The 19374-nt window shown below is 42.5% G+C and overlaps 1 pseudogene; it reads left to right on the forward strand.

Moving 5' to 3' along the window:
- Positions 1 to 5742, forward strand: part of LOC149152493 (WAT1-related protein At2g39510-like) — a 114750-nt pseudogene extending 109008 nt beyond the window's left edge.
- The last annotated feature ends 13632 nt before the right edge of the window (positions 5743 to 19374 follow it).

Raw genomic sequence — 19374 nt, forward strand, 5'->3', positions numbered from 1 at the left:
TGGTTATACCCAAAAAAAACATCGATAAATGAATAGATTTCGCTCCCTGCACACTCATCAATGAGCTGATCGATGAAGGGTGTGGGGAAGTTATCCTTAGGACAGGCCCGGTTGATGTCACGGTAATTAACACAGACTCGAATGGTACCCTGTTTTTTTTTCACAGGGACGATATTAGAAACCCAATCCGTAAGTGGAATGGGGTAAATGAAACCAGCCTTGAGAAGCTTTTCAACTTCTGCTTTAATGGCTACAACCTTTCAGGGGTGCACGGGGCGCAGACGTTGGCGAACAGGCTTAGCACCCGGATACGTAAGTATCTCATGCACCACTATGCTAGGGTCAATGTCAGGAATTTCTTTGTAGGACCAAGCGAAGACATCACGAAATTCGCAAAAAAGATCGATGTAGAGCTGAATTTCCTCCGGAGTACAAGTGACTCCAATGTGAATGTGCTCGACAGTCGCTGGTTACGCAGAGATGTCGATGGGTTGGGTCTGTGTGATGTTTCCCATATTTCCTTCAGAGGACACTTGATAAACTTGGATAGGTGTTTGAAGGGGCTGAGATGGGAGACAAGAAGCAAACCGCTAGAGACAGGTGATCATTTCCTGATGGGCAGGGAGAAATGAGGAACGGTGGTGATGATCAGACCAAGGAGGTTCCTCGAGAGACATGGTCTCGATAATGGTTCATCGGAAGGAAATATTTCCTTTAACAGATCCGAAGTAGTGTCATCTCCAAGCCAAGGGGAATGAACATACGAGTCGGGAACCCTGCTCAGAGGAGCAGGTTCGAGAGGGGGAGCTGATGCAGCAACGATTTCAACGTAGTTGAGCTCGACAGGACTCAACGGCATCATATTGCCCCAAGATTCTATTTGATTAGCGGGAGGAAGGACCCACAGATCAGAGCGCATGGAAATCATATTAATAGGAGTGAGATTAGGAGGCGGGAGGGAAAAGACACCCATCAGGGCAGGATCTTTAAAAAGTTCGGCTCCCACACTCTCACATGATTTGGAGGTATGCTCCACGAAAGGCACGTTGCCTTCGGAAGAGGAGGCGAAGAAGGAGAGCTGGTCCACGGTGACAATCTTCCCTGAATGAGGGAAATGAATGACATGGAAAAGAGACAAAGCCATGGCTTACATGGCGTATGTCCAGCTACGTTCGAGGAGGAGGTTGTAGGTAAGATTAGCATCGAAAACTTTGACCTCCACTTCAACCGTCTTCCCTTCCAAAGAGATGGGCAACCGTTGGATTATACCATAAGGATGAGACTCTCTTCCGTCAAAGGCTTCCAATGTTGTAGGAGACTGGCTCAGCGTCGGGGAACCAATAGCTTTCCAACAGGAAACAGACATGATGCAAGTCGAAGCACCTTCATCAATGACTGTACAATGAATCGTTTTAGTGTTGATAATGACCTGTATGAGGAAGGCGATTTGGTGAGGCAGTCTCAGCGTATGGCCTTCGAGGTCAAAAGAAATCAGATCCGAGTCAGCCGGGTCTATGCCACTGATGGCCGATAGCAAGGACTTCCTCTGGGAGGGGTAGCTCTGGAGCACTTCTAAGGCAGACATAGCAGACGGAGCCTGAGCTAAGTCCTCAATGATGCTATAGTGCTGGGCAACACGATCATTAGGCCCGGTTGTAAGAAGACTTCCGGAGTACACCTTTTGGAGGGGGTCGGATGGGCATCTCAGTGCTAGGTATCTCGATATGGAGTGGACCAGAACTGGATGGAGGAGCACTGGAGGGGACCTAAGGCTCTTTCCTGGCATGCGACGGATATTCTTTTGCCTGAGTACTGATGTGGACGGGAATCGTCCCAGCCATAAATACTTGAGAGCCAAATGAAGAAGAGGGTTGTGATGGGTCAGCCACCATCTGAGTTTGCTGTGAGGGGAAAGGTTCTTTGAGCACAACAGGAGTCTCGGGAGCACCTTCCAACAATCGACTAACTTCAGACCGCCTGGGGTAGTCTTTAGTATAGTGATCCTCGTCACAGATAAGACAAGGATACTTGGGTTTACGTTTGGCTCCTTCCTCGGGTGGAGGTTTAGGGGAGTCCTGTCTGGGCTGCTCAGATTTATTCTTAGCTTTCCCCTTCTTCTTTCCTTTCGAGGATTTATCCAAAGTGGTGGACTGAACGGCGTTAGGAATATGTATATATATATATCATGTGGCGCAGCAAGGAAGCTCAAAAATAAGTGTACATGTCTAAATAGGGCCTATGTTCTCTGTACATCTGAGACACATGTCTCTCAAAAAGTCATAAGTAGGAAATAAAGACCTAGATATCTACTGTGGCGGGTTGTGCTCCCTATACTGCACAGCCGCTCGTGCCACCCGCCTCAAAAGGCAGTGCATCCTAGGTTCTACTCCCACTATATGAATCTGGGATGCTATGGGGACCTCCTCTATCCCCAGGTAATCTGGAATCCCTATCAGCAAGCCCTCGAGGTTTCGTATCACGGTCTCCATCGCGTCATCTCCTGGAGGAGCCAGGGCTAGAGCTCCAATGCCCTGCGCATCCCTCCGCGCCTCTGGGGCCAGGCTGAGGGGTCTCGCCGGTCCTACATCTGCATACCATAGCATTCGTCATTAGGACATGTACATGAAAAAATAAAAAACATCATAAAATTAAAAAATCAAAAAATGAGATCAAGTGTCTTACCACCGTCATCCCACTGCTCTCCAGCAGGCAGCGGCATGTCTGGGTCTCCACGGAAGTCTAGGCCGGCATACGGCCAGTCCTCCACAAAGATAGTCTGCCGCTCCAACCACTCTCGGAAGTATACCCCCCATGCCACTGGTCGACCGCCACCTCCTCGTGGCATGACATGGCCCCATCGTGTGGCCCTCGTCTCGTGAGGCCTAGGTGGGTCCAAGACCATATCCTGCAGTTGCAATGCCGGCACCCGCTCCAGCATGAGTGGGAGTAAGATCGATCCATAACCAAACTGCTTCGACTCACCACGACGGCAGTTGGTCAGTTGTCTCTTCATGTTTGCCGCTACTACCTCTGCCCAGTTAAATATGGTAGGATTCAAGCATTCGAGAGCTAGTCTGAGATGGGTCTTCGAGGCCTCATGTTGGGCCTAAGAGCCCACTGCCCGTGTCACCATGAAGAGCATAGTTCAAAGGATGATGTCCTCCACCATAGGAATTGCTATCTTTCTGCTCCGCGACTTGTGTGCTCGTGGGCACACCTGAGCCATCAGCATGTCTAAAGTATCACCATCGGGTCGCTGCCCCTCCAGAATAGGCCTCTCACCTCGACGTGACAACCCGGTCAAAAAATAGATGTCTGTGTAATCAAACTCAATGTCTCAGCCTCGGATAACGAACTTCCCATCAGTGGGATTCCAGGCCCTGATCAAGAGTTCCAGAAGGTCAGGCTGTGCTCGCAGGCGTGGAGTTAAGAAAAATTTAAGCAACCCGCACCCCCGCAATGCATTTCGGCACCCGACATCAGCAAAAGCCGCTATGTCCTCGTTATCGTGAGCGCGTTCCTGCCAAACGAATGCCATTATACCCTGCATAATCAAAAAATTTCATTAGGGCCCTGCTTACAAAGTTTCACACGTTAATTTTATCAAAAAACTTGTTGTGAGACGTCAGCGCGACTGTTTTTAAAACAGTCGCACTGATAATGGGCGCCTTTGATATTTTTTCCAGGTCAGCGCGGAAGTACATCACTCTTCCGCGCTGATCCTGGAGTGGCCTGTGGAAGTTTTTCTCGGTCATCGCGGACCCGATAGGGAAATCCGCGCTGACCGAGAGCGGAATGCGTTTCAAAAAATCCGCTCAAACAACCACTTCCCACCGTTAAAATGCAGAAGAAAGACTTCAAAATGGAGCGTAAGGCAAGATGTATCTACCTGGAATTGACTTTAGAATGGATGATGCACGTACGAGGTGGAATTTCGCTCATCAACCTCAAAGCTCCAAGTCGCTCCGCAAAGCTCCAATGGTAACAATGGTAAAAAAATTTGTTTACCCCCCCTATTTATGGTAATTTTTAAAAAATTAAATATTATTTTTCATAAATATGGGTTTTTCTGATGGTTTTTACCATATGCTTGGTTCCAATATAGTTTTACTATGTTTTTATGCACATTGTCTATATTATCTCAAATGGGTTTACGTGTGTAGTGTTCCTTTTGCAGGATCTCAGCTGGTGGAATTACGACAGTTCTATACGCACTTGGTCCCAAAACGTCGTCTTTAAGCTCTTTTTCGACGTAAAATAAGAAAAGATAGCCGAGTCTCCCTCTCAAATCATTAAAAGAAGCGAGAGATGGTCGCCTTTAAGATCTTTTTTCGACCGTTTAAACTTAAAAAAAAAAAGATCGCCGGGTTTTTGTCGTTTCGAACTCGTTATTGGTTACAAAATGACGTACTTCTGACTGCTTTTTTACTTTTTCAGGTCGAAGTCACTACTTGTGAAAAGTACTCCTCGATCATACTGGTCAGGCGGTTCTTTCGGGCATTGTTTTATACTTTTTCGAGCTCGAGAGACACAACTTTACGAAAAAGGACCCCCTTGGAGTTCACTTTTCTGCTGTCTTTTCAGACTCTCTAAATAGGAAAAGATGCCGAGTTCTTCCTTTTTCAGACTCGCTAAAACTTAATGACATCGGATTCTGTTGAAATGACGCCTTTCAAGCATATGCTATCCCCGTAAAGCTTGTCATCAAAAAATAACTGGGTTACTCGCCAGTAATGGTGGGGAAAATGGAACCACAATCATTGTCGTGTCGGCAGTATGTCGCTCTTGAACATGGCACTTTTCTGCATTCGTGTCTGGGTGGGAACGTGTCATCTTGTTTTTACGCTTGCCTCCGTGGGTTTGGGTTATCCTGTTTGACCTCTCATCTGCTCATTGCCTTGTCGCCATGACCCCTGATCATTTAATGTCAAATACTGCCAAGTCCACTATTGTACCGCCAATATGTTCAAGAGAAGTTGACCTCTGCAAGAATACTCAACCTCCCTCTGATACCTCACGCAAAATATCTTATCCTTCTCTGTCTCATGTCGATGATGTGGGAAACATTATGGCCCACCTTCGATCAAGGTTACTTCCTGTCGACTTCATCTCATTAGCCGGGAAGTTGACCTAGAGACTCCCTTCAGGTGCCTTGGAGCCTACATGCCTCAATGGCAGGTTCTTCGTGTTCGACGCGAGGTTTTCATCATTCACCTCCGATCGAATAATTCTGCGGGTGTTCGACGCCAGCTCACTGATTCACACGTCGTAGATTGTACCTATAGTACCTTGAGGACCATTGTCATTATTGGTGGTACCTCTCGCGTCTGTTAACAGTTTTCATCATTGATTGGTAATCAGATAATGTTCTTGCATGTTCGACCGTAACTCCTATATTTGCATGCTTGGACTTGTACTTTGTTGAGGTCGAGACGGAGCGCAAGACCCTGGATTTTGTCTATTGAGATCCAGGTTTCTATTTTGTGGCTTTTTATGATCATTACATGACTCATTGATGGATGGCTGCGCCCATACCTGAGTCTTCATGGATGGCTGTGACCATACCTTTATTATCATCACAGTCTCATTAGCTGGGTGGCTGCGTCCATACCACAGACCTCTTTCGTATATCTTTTGGATGGCTGCGCCCATGCCTAGACTACATGTAATTGATTATCAGATATTAGTTGTACTTGCGTGCAGGTTCTTCACAGTGGTGTTCCATTTCAGGCAGTTTCGTAAAGCATTTCACCCCTCCCACTCTCTCGGGTTTCATGCTTTATGGGGCATCTGTTACACAGTAATTTGTCACTGCCTTCCTACCAGTCTTCCTACTGTGTCATGAGTCCAAATCATCCATGCTCATGCTCTCTAATGTTGCCAAAGGACCCACTTTTCCAAATTTTTTCCATCATCGCGACTGTTGTAAAAATAAACGTGCTGATGAGCACTCCAAAACAGACCGAACGCACTGCCAGTGCGGAAGTACACGTGATTCCCGCGATGGCCGAATTTCATGAGACACCGCGACTGTTGCTTGTATTTGATCGCGCTGACATGACTTTCTTCGTTATGCAGTTGTGATGTCAGCGCTCCAGTGCAGTTATGCACCTGCGATGATCCAGTCTGGGTGAGTTTGCTCTAATAGCCGGCCTTCCAGATGACTCCAGACCTGGTTGTTGGCCTTGTATATGTCACCCTCCCTTCTCTGGCATGTCTGTTTCGTCATTTGGGCCACCTTCCTTGGAGATAAGCTCATCCTCCCACCATTCATGGAGACTCCTTCTCCTATTTAAGCCTCCACCATTGCTATGAGCTGCTAGTTTGGAATTCATAGTGTTTGGAGTGTTGCTGATAGTGTGTGAGCTTGATAGGTAGCTGGTGTGACAAGTGTGGGATTGTTAGAGAGCTTAAGGAAGGTTGTGAAGTGTTTTGATCTTGTGTAAACTTGTGTGAGAGAGAGTTTTGTCTTGGGAGATCTACCTTCAAGGGTGAATGCTTGAGGAACTTGCTGGCTGGACCCTCTTGAGAAGGATTTGATGTCAGAACTATGGTTGTATTCTTCTTTGTTTATCAATAATAGACGACTATCATTATGGTTCCACTCTTATTGTCTTTATGATGGTGTTTGAGTTATATCCTTTCTGACTGATATATAGTTTCATCTATTGGATTTTATGCTTGTGTTTGTATCGTTCTTTACATGTGCAGGTGTCCGTGCACGAGGATCATGAGGATTGTGACCAGCCGGGGCAAAGGAACGGGAGCATCGACTCTTCTACAAGTACTAGCGTTGGAATCCAGGTAGGCCTTCATCATTGGTCTTTAATTTGCAATTAGGAACCTGCGTGTTAGCGTTGTTTGATTGTTGCTAGACCCTATTTGGACTAGTAGGGATCGCCTCTGTCCGTAGAGGGGATTTACCTCCACAACACTTATACTTAGGATTAAGGCGATAAGGCCTCTACTTGATAGGATTTGTGTACGACTTCAATGTGATCCTCATAATGCCCAAATCACCAAGTATGCCCTTTAAATCTAAAAACTTAGTGGGGAAGAGATCTTGGTATTTGCAAAGTAATTCAACAACTTTGTCTACTACAACGTCATTCCAATAGTCTCCAATATTCGCGAACTTCGGTTATTCTTCAGTGACAATGTTTACTTGTCTTGTTTTCAAAGGTGCAGAGATGTCTGGGTTCTCTATTTGTAGTCCTTGTACTTCACGATGCCCTTCTATCTCCAGAATATTGATATTCCTCATGTCTTCTTCCTCCTCTTTATCGGTCACATTATAGCATTCCAAAATGTGGCGTAGTTGGGTGCTCCAATCTGGTTGGGTCCATTTCATCGGTTCCTACGGCGTCCTGAAGATAACTGCTTTAATTTCTTGAAGCACTTCATCGATGATTTCAAACCCATCCTTGAAGCTGAAAGTCAATAAGAACCCTTCCATCAATACATTCCATTCTGCAATGTCATGGCAAAGCTCTATTTCGAGGTACCAGTTCATGGGGATTGTATCGAAGGTATGAAAAAATATATGTACCCATTCTGGCCACGATTTCATCCCCCACGCCTTAGTCCACTTCACAAGGTGATCACGCAAATCATCCATCCCATTATACTTCTGAGTCATTCTTGTATTAGCATGCCCAAATGGTAACTTCATCATTCACCTGTAATCTTGCCATCTAGCGAAATTATCCTTATGCGTACCCCACCATCGTGCAGGTGTAGCACACAACGCCAACTCCAATGCTTGAAAACAGTGGTCTTCAGGGACTTCACGCTCAAATTCATCTAAAAACATATCTAAGTCAATCAAAACATCATAATAAGGTAGATTTCTTACCTTTGACGAAACAGAGCATAGTGACTTCGTCATCATATTGCATCGCAATGTAAATACTTCATGTAAGCAATTTTTCCAATGCTCTAATTCCTCATCTCAGTCAGAAGTGAAAGAACTCTCCCGGTCCCATGTGATCCATCCATCCATCATTGGATTGATCCAATCCTGATATCGCGTTGTTATCTTGTAGATTTGATCTAGCTCATCATCACTTTCTACCTAATCGTGGACTGGTTCATTATAGCGTGCACGTTCTGTAGGATCCAATGGCACTATAACATTTAGTGATTTTCTTTCAAACGACATTGTCTTATTCTTCAAATTAATGACCCCATTCATGTTAATAGCCAGTCGTTTCCTAGGAGTGCTTGGTAGGGATTACTGTCATTGAAAATTTCTATAACTTCAAAGTCCGCTAGTGCACTCACACCTTCAATATCAACCATTACTCCATATAATCATCCCATGGGGATGATTTTCTGCTGGTTCACCATTCGGATCTGAATCGGAGACCAAAACTTTGTAGGTCTCCCCATCCTTTCCCATGTTTGTTTCGGTAGAACATTCGCATTGGACCCCAGATCCAAAATGACCTGGTCCATTTCATATTCACCTATTTGCATTGTTAACCGCATCTCACGTCCTGTTCATGCCTTATGCTTACCGATCTTTCTAACCGTGTGCTACTCTGTAGGAGTCTTTTCCTTTTTGGTGCACTCTTCTATTAAGTCCTGCAATCCTTCCACAACCTTTCTATCGCACAGTAACTTCATGCAGGTCTCCAAAAATGTAGTGAGTACGGAAGGATCAACCTCTTATGTCACAATGGTTTTTGGTGTCTTTTCCTGGATTCCTGAGGTGGAGGCCTCAGCGAAGCTATTCTTTGCTTCCATTAATGTTTCCTTAGCGTGATTAAGGTCAAAGGAAACTTCTTTCTTAGGAGCTTTGCAGACCCATCTGTCTTCTTCACATTGCTTACCCTTATCTGTACTAGTCGTCATATCACTTCGTAGTACAATATTAATGCTTTGATCCTCCTCGCGGGGCTCAACCCTCATCATTTGTAAATTTTGTGTAGGTTACTGAGGTTTTTTTCTTCTCTTGCATTTTATCTATTAGCATCGGACATTCTTTTATTGCATAGTCAAATTATCTACAGTATCGACATGAAGGGTGTGTAGGATTTAGGCATTCTAACCACAACCTCTACCAGGTCCTCGTCCTCATCCTCGTCCTCGACCTTGAAAACCCCCATGCACTCCTCCTATTCCTTGATCTGGAGGTCAAGTTTTTGCTTTCATACGGTGTAGGGGTTCTTTCCATCATCATCTCATAAATTTGACAATGTCGCTCATCATGGCCCATAGATTTACAAAAATTACAGAACAATTGTTGGGGTGTCTGAATGAACTTTTGAAGTAAGTGGTAGTTATCCATCACATGTTTTCCAGTAACTTGACAAATGGTGCACCATAACACAACTCCTGTGCTTGGCCCGGCTGTGGCTTCTGGCTTTAGGGGGGCTGGCACCGCCCCCCCATAAGATAATTCACATATACTATATAATGATCTTTATCATGTCCATGGTCCTTGCACTTCAAGCACCAAACCTCTGGGCATACATCTAGCTTAGTCTCCTTTTCTTTCTTTAGACTCTGTAATTCTAGGTGCAAGCTCGCTAACTGTGAGTGAATATGTTGTACCCCTAGGTTCGTATCCTGAATAGGTGATGCATGCAGCCTCATCGCCATCTCCAATGCTTCTACTTGTGTTACTATCTTCTGATGTGACAGAGGTGTTAGTGTCGGTCTTGAAAGCCCTCCATCAGTGATCAAAGCTCTTTGCATTTGCATTAGTAGGTGTCTCATTAGTGTCAAATTTTTCATCCCGTTAGGCATGCCATAACCCTGATGGAGGAGCTAGTCTATTTATACCCCTCTTGGCTTTGCTGGATCAGGTCATATCAGTCATTGAGTTTTTCAAGCTTGTCTTGTTTTGTCTTAAGGTCAAAGGTCCTAGGTCTAGGGTTTTGGTCATTTATCTCAGCAAGGTCATGTATTTGAAAGTCCTTGAGTGCCCAGCAAGCCGGAGGGAGGATTGTAAACATGTTTCTTTGATATTTTCATCATGTACAGTTCATTTTTAACCTTGGATTTAAAAACTCTGTTTTTAAAGCCAAGGTCATGTTAAATTTTTGTAAAAAGAATGAAATTCCAAAAAGTCTTCAAAAAGGCAGAAATAACCCTGGTCCCCTTGCCAAAGTCCCTCAGATGATCTACCTACAAAAAGAATCAAGTCAAAGCACTCAAAAAGTCAAATTCAGGATAAAGGAAACCAAAAAATCAGTGTTTTAAAAAGTGTCAAAAATAAACTTTATAAAGTGGGTTTATGGATGAAATCTTTTCAAATGGAGTCTATAAAGGTTCTACTTCCCTCCTTTTACTCTCATTATGCATCCCAACGCTTGGAAGAGAAGTTTGAGAGAGTGATTGGAGAGAGGAGCGAAATTGCAGTGATTTCGGGCAGCTGAGTGGTGCGCGACTCGTTGAAGGAGGTGCGCGACCTGTTGGGCGGTGCGCGACCCGTCCAGAACCCCTCAGCAGTGCAGAAATACTACGGGCGCGACCCGTTGAGAGGTGCGCGACCCGTTGGGAGGCCTGCGCGACCCGTTGAATCGTTTGCCTGCAGACTTCAACAAAATTCCTCAATCTCCCTTCAAATCATCCAAATTGTTCGAGGTAGGCTCTTTACACATTCTCTTGGAGGTTAATGATGGATGTAAGCCCTCATGCTATGATTTTAACCTCAAATCATGCAAATGAAAAGACTTATATGGCTGCAATATTCATGTGCAAATTGTGCTAGGGTTTATGGTGTTTCAAGCTGTTTTTCCCTTTGATTGGTTTCCTTCTCTTCCCTTTTGCCCACCCTCATATGCACATTTCTTTTCCCCATGATTATTTTATAAACGAAATAAAAATCCCCTTCCCATACCTAAATCACTAAAACTGAAAACCCTACCCCTCTCCCAAAGCATCAAAAAACAAAACAAAGTGAAAACCCTAATTACCCTCTACCATATACATATGCAAGATAACAAAAACTGTTGGTAAAATGTCAACATGTGTGGTGTATGGTTTCCCTTTTGTTTTTCCCTATTAAACATGTATGCATATGTTCCCATGTTCACTTTTATGCATGTTTTTCCCATATGCAATACTCTTTGCAAATGATTTCCCTATTACAAATATGTGTTCCTATATGAATATGATTTGCAAAATTTCCCTTAAAAACTCCCTGTTATTTTTATATATTCCCATTCCTGGTTAAAAGTTCCCTCCCCTAACATTTCCCTCATGTTTGGTTCCCCTTGAAACAACATAGATTTCAACACTTTTTGCAGGCAGAGACAGCAGTTTAGTTTGTCCACTTTGCTCCAAAACCATGTCAGAAACCGAAAATTATGAGCAAAGTGATGACCATTCATCATCTACAGAGGTTGAGGAACAGAGGAGGCCTCGTAGAGGGGGTAAGGGAGGACATCATAAGCGGGAGGAGCCTACTTCTTTGGCAGAATTACAGGCCTGTCCTTTGGTAGTGAATTGCTTCCAGTACATGTCTTGCTATCAGTTTTGTGAGAGGATCTCTCGGATTCAACATCATAGAGAGTTGGCCCGCTTGTTTTTCTTACACCTCCATGATGGACATGTCACTCTGGCAGGGGTGAACTTCACATTGACACCTGAGGTGATCTCACAGGCTACAGGGATACCAAATGTGGGTGAGGTGTGGCCTAAGCGCAGGTTGCTTGATTTTGTTCACTTTGAGCCCTATGTCCGGCCATCATTTGTGAGACTTTTGACGGGTGTTTTCCCATTCAGATTTCTCCGGAGCGAGTATGCTCCCCTCATGAGGCTTATTATGCATTATTTTACCTGTGAGGGTAGATTTTCACAGGTGTATTCATATCACATTCGCCTTTTGATGCATTTCACCCGAGTGAGGATGATGAACATCCCGGTCTTCTTGTTTCATAACATTCAGAGGATGGTGCCCATGTTGCAGAGGAAGACCCCAGCCCAGCAGTACAGGAGCCTTTGCCATTATGGTTTGATTCAGCTAGTAGTATTGCATCAGTTGACACAGCAGGGCATCTCATGGGAGGAGTTCATCTCCCGTGATTTTTTCACAGTGCCACCTCAGCCACATCAGGAGGTCATTCATGAGGAGGGAGGACCATCTCAGCAGCCTGATGCTCCCGTCACCTGACATGTCAGCTCCACTCCTTTGGTCACTTATCAGAAAGGCCCAAGGGCCTTATTTGCAGCAGCTAGGCGAGTACTATCTCCACAGCAGGTGGAAGGGGTCTCGCCTTCATCTTCAGCTCAGCGAGTGTTATCTCCACATCAGGTGGAAGGGGCCTCGCTTTCTTCACCAGCACAGGTACTGCAGAGGGGCAAAGAGCCCATGATTCATGAGGATCCGGTGATTGATCTCGAGGCCAGTTCTCCTAGCCAAGAGGCGAAGGAGATCATTCAGCATCTTATGGCTGAAAATGATGTTTTACAGAGGAGACTTGAGGGTGCCCAATGGACCATCACCTACCTGGAGCAGCGGAACACATAGCTAGAGGAGGAGAAGGCACTTGATGAGCTATGGAGGATTCGTAGCGACCGAGTCTTGAACCGTAGGAGGCCCGGTGATCCATTGCCTGCTGACCGAGAGTCACTGCTCATTCAAAAGAATGCTCACTTGGAGAGGCTGTTGGCTAAGGCCAACCAAGAGAAAAAGCTCTTAAGAAACATGAAGAATCACTATTGGGCAAGAATGCATGTATGCAAAGCCAAGATGAAAATGTTCCAAAGGAGGTTGTCCGAGGCTCTTAGGCGAAGGAAGAAGACCAATCCACTCCGTATCTTGGCTGAGGCATCCCTCAAAGATCATGGCACTCACTAGCATCAGCTACAGCACAAATCCCAAAAAATTTTAAGAATTTTGGGTAATTTTGGTATTTTTGGGAAATTTACAGGTTTTGGCTTCTCAACGGGTCTCACCCCCGGTGAGACCCTTTGTCATCGTAGCTCCGTTTTGCAAAAACTCAACATTTCTAGATTTTTCATGCAAATTTACATATGCCTATGGATGGACTTGAGTTTTTATGGAGTTTTGGGCCTCCAAAAGGTCAAAATACATGCAAAATTTGACTTTCTGCCCCTTTTTTGAGTTGCAGAAGAAGTCTTGGGAGAATTGACTTTTGACTGGGAAAATGACCTCTAAATCCAAAAGTTCAAGTTGGGTTGGAAAGTAGACTCAGAGACCTTTCCAATGAGCTATCCTGCACCTAATTCTGACACTGGGAAGGCCTCCAAACAGAGCTCCAAAGTGCGCAATCCGTTGAGGAAATGTGCGCGACCCGTTGAGGAAACTTTGCCAGGTTTGACCAGTTCAGCCCAGAAAACGCAGTTTGGCTCCAGTTTGACTTTTTGAGGTGGATGGTGGTCCTCTTGGATGTAATTGTGATAGTTTTTGGATATTTTTACTCTTGTTTAACTCTTCTAGAAGATTCTTGCATGTAAAGGGTAAAAATTGAATGTATGAACTGGTTTCCAAGTTTATAGAGGCAAGTTGTTTTGACTGCCTATTTTCTAGTGCTTAGTTTAGAAGTGGTTCAAACAGCTCCTAGGATAGTGAGCTCGACCCATGGAGGCAGGGAAAGAGGTTAGATCATCTATATTATGTACTTTCTTGCTCATTTTCATGGTTGGACTCTTGAGGGAGAAGCTATCATTGTATATTTTCACTGTATCTCTGCAATTTTTGGCTAAGGAAGACCAGGGTTTTGCAGTAATCTTTGGGATTCTTGTGGACTCATGTGTTTATGGTGTGTTTCTCAATGTTCTTTTAAGCTTTGTTATGTGATTCATTTCCTTTCTTTACTGCTGCATATTAAACAAATGAAGTGTTAAAGTATGAATTCATGCTAGCCATGCTCTGCTTTTAAATTTGTTTAATTTCAATGTTTTCTTCTGTCTAAAGAGAATTCAAAGTGATTGTTTGCTCTCTTTAGCTCCTCATCTTTCATTCTTGACCATTCATTTCAGTTAAAGGCATCAACGCTGTCTCCTACCTCGCCCCAAGGAACCCCCTGCAGAAACTGTGTCCAATCCCCGCACCCAAAATTGCAATTCCTCAATTTGCCACCAAAAACCCCAAAAACCCCCAAATCAACCTTCAAATCAGTTTACTAGCATAATATCAGTGTTACCGTGTTGGTCATCTCATCCCATTGAAGATCTACCGAGATTGACCGGAGAGAGCCTTCTCCTGCCCCGTAGGGCTAGCTACGAGGCTGAATGGTTTGATGTAGCTTTGAGGTTTGCCTCTCAGCCTGAGGTGAAATTTCAAGTGCTAACAAGAGGGATTCTTAAATGTGGCAAAAGCCATACGATAAACCAGTTGTGATGTTGGGTATATTAGATTTTCATGTTAGCCTATCTGATCTAGCACTTCAACCTCTTATCAAAGTCCCAAGGTGTCTCATCGATTCTCATTAGGATATCCTTAAATTCAATTACCGACTGTGTCTTAGATTTAGGCTTGCTAAATTATTTGTTCAAAGATGTCTGAGTTTCTGCTAATGATGCTTGAGGATTATCAATGCAATACTTAATGTACCAGGTTAGCATGCGATCCTGTAAGGCAGTAACTAACTATGCCTTATTTATATTATCATCAGTGATTTGTTGCACTGTCCATACAACATTTGCAGCAAACCATAATTTCTTTGGATCTTCACTTCATATTCCCTTGGAGGTGGGGTGGATGGATGAGATATTCTTGGAATACCCTGAGTTATTAACTGAACAACACTTCATGGTGTAGTCAGCACCACCCCTTCGTCGTTGCTTGAAGGAGGTTCAATCAATGCACTATACTTTGGACCTGATCCATGATTTCTAAAGAGTCTACCACTTTGCATAGCTTCGAACATTAAGGTAATGGAATTACCCTCTTTTCAAATAATAGAGTTTTAATCCAAGTATTCAATGACCTTAAATACTTACCTTGTGGTCCTTTGAAGAATATTCGCTCTGCCTCGCTATAGCTAACTGAGGTATCAACTGCAAATTATCTAACAAATCCTCCTCGAATTTGATCAAGCCAATGATCGACAACCCATGTGATCTTGTTTTCAGATGCCTCTAGTCGTCGTACCAATTCTAGAGTCCACAATATAGGACTATTGAGTTTCCACCATACTTGACTATCTGTCAATTTAGCTAACCACTCATATAGTTCAATTGGGAAAGTGCAAAAGAAGATTTCGTGTAACTCTGTATACAGATACCTATTCAACTAATCCTCCCTTGAGTGGCACAGATTCTTATTTTCTTGAGCCGCAAACTCATGAATCTTCTGATCTAATAACTTTTCAATCTCTTTCTTAGTCAGATTCCAATGATGAGACATCACACATATCCTTAAGCATATGTCGGTCGTGGCAACAGAACCATTTGTTGGCTTAGGGGGTCCTAACCTAGGTTTGGAGTTAGTTGTGTGAACCAATAAAACCCTACATTTCTTGCCCTTTTAAGAACAACCTGCATAATGCAGGTTGCAGTCTCACCTGAAGCAGTATTGGGGGATGCAAGAACCAAGTCTCCGCATCTAGAGATGATGTGATGAGTTTTTGTAGCCCATATATGCCTTTTCATAGATCTACTCCTTCGATAGATCTTAACTCTGGAACCGGCCTTAAAGACCCTCGATTCCTCAGGAAACCATTCAATATTGTTATTTAAATATTAATAATATAACCCTTCTACTTTCATGCACATAAGCATGATTTCTAGGGTTTCTATGGCCTAGGTCTACCGTCGCGCAGATCTTTCTATTAACAACTAACTTAGTTTAGATCTATAACTTCAAGTACATCATTCACTCATCTTATTAGGCATAATCATATTCAATTAACACAATTTGCATAGATAAGATACATTGATTCAAGAAAATAGTATTCAGAATGAGATAAACAGATAAAAAGATAAATCATAGATGCAAGTATTTCCAACCCAAAATCAGTCTTTATTAATCAGAATCTTTCAGTACAGACTTCAAACTACCTTGCACACTCAGCTACAGGGGTCCACGCACTCAGCTATAGGGCCTTTCCTTCGCTACTGATAGGAACATACCTTCCTGTCTACTAACCCCTTACCATATCATTCATTCACCTCTCAATTCTTATCTATCCAAAAGTTATCTCTAAGACTCATTATGAATCAACTATTTATAGCTTTTCTAATACAATACCATGGCCCCCCGCTCATGGGAGAGTCTTCAAAACTGACCAAAATGTGGGGTTAAGACCCCTTTGACTCCTATCTATCCATGCGCTTCACATCCACATTTTGTGGAGACTTTACATCTTTACAAAATTCTTTACAAAAATTGACTAAGTTAATTCAACTCTACCCCTAGGGACCCCAATCCCAACAGGGTGAGAGACATGGGCTTGCAAGAATGCCATATGAATTCTTCCTTTCTATGTATCATATGGTGAGATGAGTTTGTGCTAAATGGAGGAGGATTTATTTATGAACTGAGCTAATATGTTATCATGAATGACCTCGTTCCTCTTCTTAATTTCCTTGTATCTATGAAAAATATCCAACTGTCTCTTCTCTGTAGATGTTTATGGTGTCTAAGGGACAATAGCTAGAATATCTTTTGTAACTAAGGAAGATGATGAAGATTCTGTAGTACCACTGTCCAAGTTGAAAGTATTCAACCCTGAGAGAACAATAGTGCCCTGTGTGTCCTCCAATAATGGAAATTCTATTATAGAACCAGAGCTTGCTTTAAGCTTCTTAGTATATATTTTAAATTCCTTGGCTGAGACTTTGGTGACTGGAGAATCATCCTCTCTTTCTCTCTTATATGTTTTCTCTTCGAGTATGGGAGTTTCTGATGATGTCCTCGAAAGTACTTGCTCCTCGGCCTCCTACAATGTATTTTCCACCCAAGTTTGTTGGTTCATATACTTTTCTATTTTAGGCCTTTGAGTGTGAACATATGGTGTAGCCTTTTGTTCCACTCTCAACTTGGAAATTACCCCAAAGGGGTCATAATACCAAGTGAAATTGAGAGGGAAGTTCATTTGTTTTAGCAGGAGGTCTACCTCCTCTCCTGTTGCTCTACTATTGCAGATGAAGGGTCCTACTTGTGTCCTGATCTGGAACTGTGATTTCTTCTTCGCTGTTACAAAATGGATGTTATCTAAATGTATTATTTGCCTAATGTATTCCAAGGAAAATATTCTCATTGGAAAATATTTGGGCAGTTTGTATGGTGGCAGCTCTGAACCATACACTCTAATCTATGTGAATGATTGGTATGGTACCAATCCCCTATTTTGACATGTTAACTGAGCTACATAACCTTTTGAATTTCTTGACAGATCCTTGGAACCTGCTGGCCACTTAACAAACAAGTGGATGGATATAAAAATTGGTCTATGAACTCTAAGAAGCTATATTCCTGTGATTTTTTTCTGACTAAGGAAGTCCATAAAACAATTGACTGTGGCTCTCCTTGCTGATCAAGTTTCTTCACTGAGAATGGAAACTTATCTGTTTGGAAAAACATAAACATATATATAAGAATTGATGAATATTTGAACAATCCTTAAGTTAAAAATTGAAGGAAATATTCATGAATTATATTTGATAAGAAGTTACCATAGTCTAAGTGACTCATGGTCCTTCTTCTAAGGAAAGGGTTGACAAAAAACCTAGAATAGGCTCATTGACCCACTCATCTAAATAGTAACCAAGAACGGAAGACAAAACAAAAATAATCTATCTTGTCCTTTGAGTGAAAATAGAAGAGGGATATAGGGGATTTTTCTTAGGGAGTTGAGAGTCTTCAGGGAGGAAGATTTCAAATATGGCAACTCTTTGGGGGAAAGTTCACTTCTAGTAAATTTCTTTGAGAGATTCAATGGAGAAAGGGGAGAGGGAATTGTTAGCTTCCTATACCAATAGGAGTCATAATTTTGAATGGCTAAGATTAAGCCTTGTAATATGTACATACCTTTGCTTCCTGCAAATGTTTTCCATATCGAAAAATAAAAAATGAAAAGAGGGTATGTCCTAAAAAAAATTAAAGGAAAAAAAGAATAAAGAAAAAGGTCCAAAAAAAGTGAAAAATATGAACCCCAAAAAACAAAAAGAGACCATGAAAGTGTGCAAGTCTAAATGCCACTACTATTTACTTTATGCAAAATGATGATTGTGTGCAACTTGTGATTCATGCCACAATGCAGGGTAATCAAACTATTTAATCTTGATTATACTATGCTTTAAATTTCATGTTGATAGTTAGAAAATAAAATCTGACCAAACTATTTAATCTTGGCATATCATTAGATTAGGTAGAGTAAAATAAAAGGAGCTCATCAATTTAATCTGAGCCCTTGGATGATATAGTGATAGAATTAGATAGTTTACTTTGTGAAAAGAAAAGAAAATTTTTTAATAAGGGTTTGCTAGTGTAAATGCACCCTAATAAAGTGGAGAAAAAAAGGTAGGACAAGTAGATGGGTAAGTAGAAGAAATGTTGCAGAAATATGATGATAGGGCAAAAAGCATATTTATCATCTCCCATCATAGGTTTGAAATGTAAATGGTCAATCAAGTGTGAAGACAGATTTCAAGGTCATTTGATTAACTTCCCCCATTCATTTTACGTATTTACTTAACTAATTTCCCATAATAAAGTTCTAAGTACTAAAAAACTCTAAGTCAAAGGGGCTTAGATCATTTCTCTGACTTCTGGAGGGACCGGACCCTCGGCTCAATGACTTAAAGATACCAAGTGCTAAATTCCCCTCATTTTCCCTAATAAAACCCCTTTTCCTAAGGTTAAAACATTATTTACCTAGGGAAAGTAATCACCCCCATGTAAATTCCCCTTTCATATAAAAAACCCACAAAAACACTTTAGCCTAAGTTATAATGCATATATGAAAAAAAAAACAAATCACAGAAAATACATTATGCTTGGCGCTATTTATTTCCAATGTTTTTCATATTAACTTCTAACTAATATATATTAATTCCCATTATTAACCCTTTTCCCGTATATATTAATTTCCTATATAAACCTATCCTTATACCCTAGTTTAAATATAAACTATACGATACATCAAACCCTACAAAAACCCACTAACTAATTGATCTGCGATTAAGTTAGGAAAAACCATGATTAAGCCCTCCACTAATCCCGCCTAAATCCACCATTAACCTCCACACGAAATTGCGCCCCAACCACCGTCCGATCTGAAGGCCCAGATCCAATGCCCCGAAACCATTTTGGGCGGGATCCTCCACTGGACGATACACACCTGAAAATGTTGTTTTCCACAAGACTACCCTAGCGATGTGTCAGTTGCTGAGTGGAATCGGGTGGCCCCTCCTAAAAACCACCCAACGCCCATAAGCAGTGTGAAATTAACC

The sequence above is a fragment of the Pinus tabuliformis genome, chromosome 9 (genome assembly GCF_031772625.1).
Source record: "Pinus tabuliformis cultivar Carrire ecotype Pingquan chromosome 9, CPIR1, whole genome shotgun sequence".
Classification (NCBI taxonomy): Eukaryota; Viridiplantae; Streptophyta; class Pinopsida; order Pinales; family Pinaceae; genus Pinus; species Pinus tabuliformis.